This window comes from Salarias fasciatus, chromosome 10, assembly GCF_902148845.1.
Source record: "Salarias fasciatus chromosome 10, fSalaFa1.1, whole genome shotgun sequence".
NCBI classification, from domain to species: domain Eukaryota; kingdom Metazoa; phylum Chordata; class Actinopteri; order Blenniiformes; family Blenniidae; genus Salarias; species Salarias fasciatus.
This window is the reverse complement of record NC_043754.1, coordinates 24,530,744-24,539,216: the sequence shown is the minus strand read 5'-3', so window position 1 is coordinate 24,539,216 and position 8,473 is coordinate 24,530,744.

Sequence of the window (8,473 nt, the reverse complement as noted above, 5' to 3'; positions counted from 1 at the left end):
ACTGGCAAAACACACCAAGAAACATGTTTGTGCAAAACCACTAACAACCAAAAGACAAGGTGCAACATGCCTTGAAACGGTACCGAGTGCCAGGAAAGGACTTTAGTCTTTCAGTCAAGGAGTTCGGTCTGTACTTTTTACCAAAGGCTTTCTTTTTTAAATCAAAGAATGTGAGTATTTTTTTGCCAGCTGTGTTCGGTTGGGTCTGGAAATGGACAGTTTTTTAAATGGAAATATGGCCTGCTTGCTTCTGAGCATCCAAATGTTCCTTTATTTAAAAGTTACAGATGGAGCAGAAACATGGTGGAAGAGGAAAGAGCTTTTGCTGAGGTCTGTTTCTTTATTTGGTCACTTGAAGCTTTGTGTTTCTGTAAAACAACAGGATTATATCAAAGGATGATAAAAGTTATTTGAAGGAAATCTGAGAGAATTTCAGCCAGTTTAGAGAAAAGTTGTGAAATATGACATGATTTCATGATTTCTGATTTTTATTCTGTATTATTGACATTTTGTTGCATTAGAGTGACTCTAAAAAAGCTACAAACACTAAAAATAAAGTGTGTCTTCAAAGATTATTAGCAATTTAGCAGATTGTTGGAATTCTCTGATATTTAATATTTAAACTTCCATTTTCAATGAATCAGAACCTGATGACCTGAAGTAAAGGAGTCGGGAGGGAGTCAGCTGAGGGGCTGCAGCAGCCCTGAGCGGGCTGGCCTGGCAACAAAGTGCCAGAAAGACCTTTGAATTTAAACTTTAAAATATTTTCTTTATTGTGACATGCAGCTACATGTCATGTAAATGTTTAAATTTTTGCAGAGAAGGACAAAAATCTGAACGTAAAGCTAATCTTAATGAAACCTTCTGGTGAAATGTCCGTAAAGCTGTTGCATTATGGGTGTTTTTACAAGCTCACCCTGACAGCATGGCCTTGAGGCTCGTGCTGGTCGGCAGTGTTGTGTCGTCTGCTGCGAATGTGTTAAAAAGGAATCGGTGTCTTATTTGCTCGGTGAGGTCTGGAGTGTCTCGTGTTCCGGATTCGTCCTGCGGGTCTTTTGTTTGATTTCCCTGAATCAGACGTAAACTTCATATTCAGATTATGGGATTCGGTCAGAAAGTTAATCAGCCGGATTGATTCCGGTGGCGGCGGTTTGGTTGAAGCTGAGTGAGCCAGATGGAGGTGTGGAGGTTTGCAGCGGGGGCCCCGCTCCTGTCCCGGGGCCACATGCCGCCGGGGGCCCGGCGGAGTCAGACGGGGGTCAGTTTCCCAGCCATCCAGGGAGGCCGGGACCTGAGACCTCCTCTGAGGGCGCCCATCTGACGCCTAATCCCCAGGAAATACAGGCAGGTTTCGCCTCCCCTCCGCCCCCCCCGACCCCTCCCATCTCGCCATCCATCCCCGCGTCCCTCCCTCGCTTTCCACCAGCGAGCAGAAAAGCCCCCGTAAATTCAAAGCATCTGTACGGGCAAGGGCCAATCCGAGGGCCGCCTTTCCCAGAGCCCGCGCAGATGAAATTTTATTCTTTGCACGAAAAAATGACGGGGGGAGGGGGGGGGGAGAAAAAACAGAAAATAAAGTAAAGCAAACAGTGTGGGAAGATCAAGGAGGAGAGGAGATGAGGGGGTAAGGAGCTGGTCATCGCAGATCTGCCCCGCGCTGCACTGTGTTCATAAGAAGAAAGCAATATTATGTTCTTTATGGCTGGAGCCCGAGAACAACAACAAGCGTCTGCTTGGAAGTGCTGCCGGGCTCCGAGGCCCCGGCGGCCCGGCGTGGAGCGGCGGCGGCGGCCACGGGACATTCAAACTGCTCTAATGTCACTCAGAAAACAGGCTTCAGAAAGTCAAGACTTTATTCAGAGGTCAAGAGGTCACGACTCACTTTGAATTGCAGTTTCCAGTAAGAAACCAAACTCCTTTCTGGATTACTAAATAAACTGGATTGGCTTTGTGCCGAGACTGCAGTCACTTTCAGTGGTAATTGTTTGTTAGACATCGTCACGATGCGAACTCTGCGCCGCAGCAGGGTTATTGGGGCGTTTACCCAGCCCCTGTGAGGCTCCTGGACGTCCAGAGTCAGATCGGGACACATCGATATGCACTGTCCTCACTGTGGAGTCCTGTGTGCCAGACTGCTCCTCATGTTTGAATAAGTTAATAAAAAAACCTGGTAAGCCCTCTGCGGTGGAACCGGAGCAGGAAATAAAGCCGCGGCCGTCGTGTTGTGCCTCTCGGCGGAGGCTCAGCGGCAGCCTTCGGTTGTTTTCTGGTCAGAGCCGGTTCTCATGCGGTCCAGAACAAAAGCACAACACCAAATCTGATAATGTCCAAGAGCCCAGGAGGAGGATTTACACGGGATGGGGGGGAGGGGGGGAGGGGTTGATTTGACCTCAGGTGACCCAGAAATGTGGGATCGGAGTGACCCCATTCCAACCGGATGGATAATGTTATGATTAATCCACTTTCAGCATCACTTTATCCACTTAAGACTGGAATTCATCCCAGCTCAGTTTGGGTGAACGCATGTCCACCAGGGGCGTCAAACATAAGGCCCGTGGGCCAAAACTGGCCCGCAAGAGGCTCAAATCTGGACCGATAAATAAGAAAACAAGGAAAAGCATTTATACTTCACACAGAAACGTGCTTCCTCAGACTCTTAGTGGCAGATCTTCTCCTGGATTGTTTTTCTTTTTTAAATTCAGGTTTACTCGCTGCGACGTTCCCACGCGTTCCACCACTTCCTGAACGTGCAGCTCGGTGAGGCTCCGCGCTTCTTCCAAACGCTCCCAACCGAAGCGACAGTTTCCAACAGATCACATCAGAGTAAACACCGTGTGACGCGCCGAAGCCCTGGTTTGAACGCTGCTGTTTGCACAAGCTGCCCCTCCTGGTTTACTCTTCAATCAAACACACGGAGGAGCAATCTGCTGGCGTGAACATAAAATCTAACGATATGAAATCATGTACACAAGAAAAAGTAACTGAGTAATCAGGCTCATTCATTTCAATATACTTTATATCAGTTATACAGTCAAACTGTTCATTTATGTTCATAATGTGCAGAACAAGGTCGACTGTTGCCGTTCGTTCCATGTCAGTGTTAATGCAGCTGATTTTAGATGAAGAACATAACCGCTGCTTTCCATACCCGTCCATCGGCCCCACAACCTCTCCCCTCTTTCTTTTCCTGCCTCTCTTTCCCGTACGTTGGCATCGGAGGGAAAATATGTCCGGCTGCCTGATGGGGATGTGAATTCCCGGACGGACCACGTTGGCGTTTCAGCAGGTTACTAAAAAGGAAGCCCGTGTCCCTTAATCCCCTGATCCATGACCATTAAACACGGCTAAAGAAGGGATATGCAGCATCTACCGACCAGTGGGAGGGGAGAGCTTCCCGCCGCCGCCGTGTCACCAGGGCGTCCCTCTGCCCGCTGCCTCGGACCGGACAGGGAAGGCCGCCGCCGCCGCCGCCGCTCGCCTGCCACCTCGAAAGGGTTAAGTGGGACGGCGGTCTGGCCACATCATACTGTTGGGCCATTTAGTGCAGGAAACCTGATAGTTTGGTTCCTTTTGATGGCCTGATTCCCAGGCTTAGGAGAATAAATTAAATGCAATCCCCACCTAGGCCTCAGCTGCAGCGGCAGGGCATACTGATTTAGGATTTTCATCTGGGGAGCTTTTCCCTCCCTTCCTGCTCCCCCACCACCCCCCCCCCCCCCCCCCCCCCCCCCCCGTCCACCGCCCCCCCGTCGTCCACCGCCCCGCTCCATCAATCTCCGCCCCGCTGAGGAAAATGGTAAATATGGTTTAAAATATGGCTTTTGTGTGGCAATAATGAAGGCTGTGTTCAGCTGTCAGTCACTGCGAGGGGTCAGGAAGGAGAAAACAGGGGAATAAACCCCCGCCGTGGAGAGAGCGCGGCGAGGACGGGGATGGAGACGTGTCACCCAGTGGCTCAAGAGCCTGAGAGACAAAATATTCAGTCCTGATCCCCGACGCCGCGCCGCAGTGTGAGAGGCTTTCTGAGAGCCACCGGTCTTATGGCCGAGGAGGGAGGACAAGGCGGTAAGACGCCTTTAGACTACTGATCAGCGTCGCCTGGCAGAGCCGCTCAGGGAGGATGAAACACGAGCGCACCTCCGTTTCAAAATGGAGACACAGGTTCTATTAACACCCAGAGTAGAAACGCAACTTCATGAACCCTAATTCTCCTTTTTTTCTGTGTGTGGTTTCATTACAAAATCCCCCAACAGCACCCACCAGTGGCCAAACATATAAAAAAAAGATATAATTTTCAGTGTTTCTTCCATTTCCATGTAAACAGATATTGTTGCTGCATAAGCAAGAAACTTTTCTGAAATGAAGACATAAAAAAGACGCTTCTTCACCTGAAAACTTCTTCACATGTAAACTGAGTCTTAATTGTTCTTAACTGGTCTTCTGCTCTCAGACACCAGGATGTTATTTTGCTCGGTGGAGCGGCTCTCCAGCTGAACTGACAGGTTCCTTCTCACTTTACCAACCGAGGCCGTCGCCCGATGTGGCTGTCGGGAGGGGAATTCACGCTGCAGCGCCTTCAATTATGAATTCAAATGAGTCATTTAGCGTCGGCCTGGGGATGGAGACGGAGGGTTTGATCCCGTCTTTCTTCATCTGTCAGCAGCAGACAAACACGGATGGTGAGCTGTTCCTGTGTGATCCCGGAGCGGCGGTGGGTGGCCGCCGCATGAGCTTCATCCACAGTGTGCTGAGCAATCAAACCGGAACAGAATTTCATTTAACTGGAATAAAGACAGAGCAGTTTTGTCCATGGAGGACATGAGGCCTGAGGGCTTTATGGCAGAGACTGCTGCACCCGCTCTGTACGGCTGCTTTTCCTCTTCTGGGTCGGCTTTATTACCTCTCCTCAGTGGATCCACAAAATATTTTGAGTAGAATACCCGGGGAGGACACAATGCAGTCTCTCTTCAATATTTCAGCTACTGAGAATAAATGAACACTTTGTGTTTCTCCATTCTTTGAGTTTTATTAAAAAAAATACCAGTAGATACCATCAGCTACCACTAGATGGCTCTGTACGACAGCCGAATGCTGCTACAGCACCAACAAAAAATGATGTTACACTGACGCCTGAAAGCATGGTGGTGTCCAAAAAAACAGAGTAAAAACTTTAAGCCGAGCAGGATCAGAGTTTCTAAGGAGCTTTTGAAACATTGGAACAAATCAGCGAAACTGTCGCCGCGATGAAGGAAACAAGGGAGGTTATTCTTGAGATTAAAAGGCCAGAGCTAGATGAAATAATTCAATATGTCGACGTACTGGAAAATATGTTTTTTTCCTTTTCCTGCTGCAGTTTTCCGAGAGATGCGACCGAAACCCAGACTTGTCCATCTGCACAGCGTTAAGTGAGAAGAGACACATGACTCATTCACCAAGCAACCTTCAAACAGGGGATACTGGATCTTTCTAAATAAACTTTACTTTAAGTTATCATTTGATGACAATCTGAAGATTAGAAACGTTAAAACTGGCTTAGGCACTAATACGCCACTGAAACAACACTGGCAGTGTTGTGGCGTTTTTACTCATTGATCTGCTGCTGGTTTTCACACCAGTCTGAGCAGCTCGCTTTGATCACAGCGGGATTGTAGTTTCATCAGGCGTTTTACAGGAACAGCCTATAAGAGGAGAGCAGGTGGAATAAACACGGAATGTGTTCGAGTGCTTTGAGTTGATAAATGTGAGATAAATGTTGAGGATGTTCAAAAGACTTTGGAGTCGACTGAAAAAAGATCAAGACATCTTGATTGTAAGATCCTTTGTTTCTGAACACATAAAGTAGAAGAATGAATTAATGCTTTAAGTTCTAATGTGATAATTTCCATCACGATCAGTAATATTAGCCTGAATACATGAACAGTGTTGATGGGAATCCAGGCTTGGTAAGGCGGTGGCTCAGTACTGAGCTCAAAGTGTTTTTATGTAATCTGAGGACTCGTGCAGGTCTGCAATAATCAGCAATTCGTAAATTAATGGGTTGATTATATTGAAATAGAAAAGCTGGTACAAAGAAAATCAGTCACCATGTTGCACTTCTATTTTTATGGCTTAAGAAATATTAAAATATTCTCACAGCTTTGAAAGTAAAGGATAATAACGGAATCTTTTTTACTTACAAATGAGCTTTTTATGATGTTGCCATTATTTTAGTTTATACATTAATAACGCTTGAAATATTACATATTCTAAATTATAGAAATGGAAATTAGTACTTTCACCCAAGACGCGTCATCAATATTACAAATGATCGATCAATATCTTTGTCTGAATTGTCTCATTAGCAGACATTAAACCCGTCAGTTATTGGATATTTTACCGCGTTTTAGTGAATAAGATGTGGAACGGAGGGTCTCGAACACAGAAACGTCTGCATGAAGAATCTCAGACAAACGCTGAGAGTGAGAACAGAACAACAGGGTCAGTCAAGCATCACCGCCGCGTTGTAAACTGCTTTTATTGGCCTCGCCAGCGTCTTTAAGGTTACGCTGAGGTTATACAACACTACAACATCTGCACACACACACACAGTCACACTCTGCATGCATGCTCTCAGGATCTTTGTCACTTCCACACACACACACACACACACACACACACACACACACACACACACACACACACACACACACACACACACACACACACACACACAGAGGGCATCTCTTTGTGTGCAGGGTTAATCTGCAGGCCAGATCAAAGGGTCAGGTCCAGCAGATAAACTCCGGCCCCGGAGGATCCGGCGCTCCTCTCTCTGGATATCTGCAAATCATTAAGCTCAAGGTGACTCGCCGCTGCTCACCGAGAAGCCCCGGAGGATCCTGGGACAGATAGAGGAGGATTTGTCGGAGGCACCGCTGCCGACCTCGCTGCCACTCAAGCCGGCGTTGCCCCGTCACTGCGAGGCAGACGGCAGAGCCACTGGAGACGCCCCCGGAGATAAAAGACCCTTCACCCCTGACAGGAGGGGATCCCACTGAAAACACACCGCGCAAAGTACACTCTCTGCCGGCTTTGTGCGGGAGATCTCCGAGAAGAAACCCTTTTGAACAGGCCAAATATTCAGCCGGGTGAATGTCTGGAGGCTTTGTTGGGCAGAAAATGTTGAATGGGGAGCAAAGGGCTGAGCTTGTTGCTGCTTGATTTGGACAGAGCAGTCAGGGGTGGATGAATGGGTCCATGTGTCATCGCCGCTGACATGCTAAATGAAGGGTATCAAAGCGTGGAGGTTTGGCAAGAAGAAAGAGCCCGAACGGAGAGAAGAAACAACCAGGCTGGGGTGGAAGTGTAGGGGACACACACACACTCACACACACACACACACACACACACACTCACGCAAAGTCATAGAAATGAGAGGAAAGGAAAAAGGCACATCTGGGAGGCGCTGGCAACAGCTGGCCAGCTTTTCAACAAGCAGGCCGCAAAAATGTAAAGTCTCCGCGATGGCGGCGTTACCGTCCTCTGTGATCCTGGCGCCGGCCCGGGAGGGGGAGCGGCGGCCTTCGGCTAATTGGGATCTTCACCTCCCTCAGAGAGATGGGGAGGATCGCACCTCTAAGCTCTGACGCCTTGACAAAACAGACAGGTAACCCCCCCACCCACCCAGCAGGACAGGGCGGAGGAGGAAGAAGATGGGTGGAGGCTTATCTCAGGGCGAGTCGAAACGGCGTGACTCAGGTTTGGCATGCGTTTGGGCAAAAGTTAGCGATGTAGTGCATGTTTGTGCGTGAGCGGGTATTGTAAACGAGTGGAAGCCTGCACGCTGGCGGCGCAGGGAGGTGAGCGTGCGTTCTTTGTGTCCAACTGTATCGCTAAGTCCCGGGCTTCGGCAGGGCGTGTAGCAGGGCGTGAGCGCGCACGCGAACAAAGTGACAAACAGTTCCAAAATAACTCGGGGCTCAGCGGCGATTTCAGTTAAGCTGCGGCGCGGACAAATAAACAAGAGCTGATTGACAGGCGGCTGAACTCATGATTTACAAGAGCTGCACTCCGGGCAGGAGGGAAAAAAGAGAAGCTGTTAGAAGGCTTGATATCTCCATATGACACACTGCTGGAGCGCAGCGTGTTCACGGCAGAGTATATCACACACACACACACACACACCGTGTTTTCATATAAGGTTTCATTTCCATGAGAAAGGGATTTTTAATATTGATTCAGTCCAGTTCTCATGCCTCCAAATCACCTTTTTTTTTTTTTGTTTTGTTTTATGACAGACAATATTAAAGGTTTTCCCCCTTCCAGAAAGCTGGAGACCATTTGCAGATTACATCTATCAGCATTTGGTTGGCGTTAGGCTGGTGTTAATTTCAAACGCTGGGTGTGACCCTAAATCCACCCGGGCTGGTCTCAGCCACGCAGCCCCGCTGACGCCACTCTCCCCAGCCAGCTGATTTCCTGAGTCTCCCCAGGC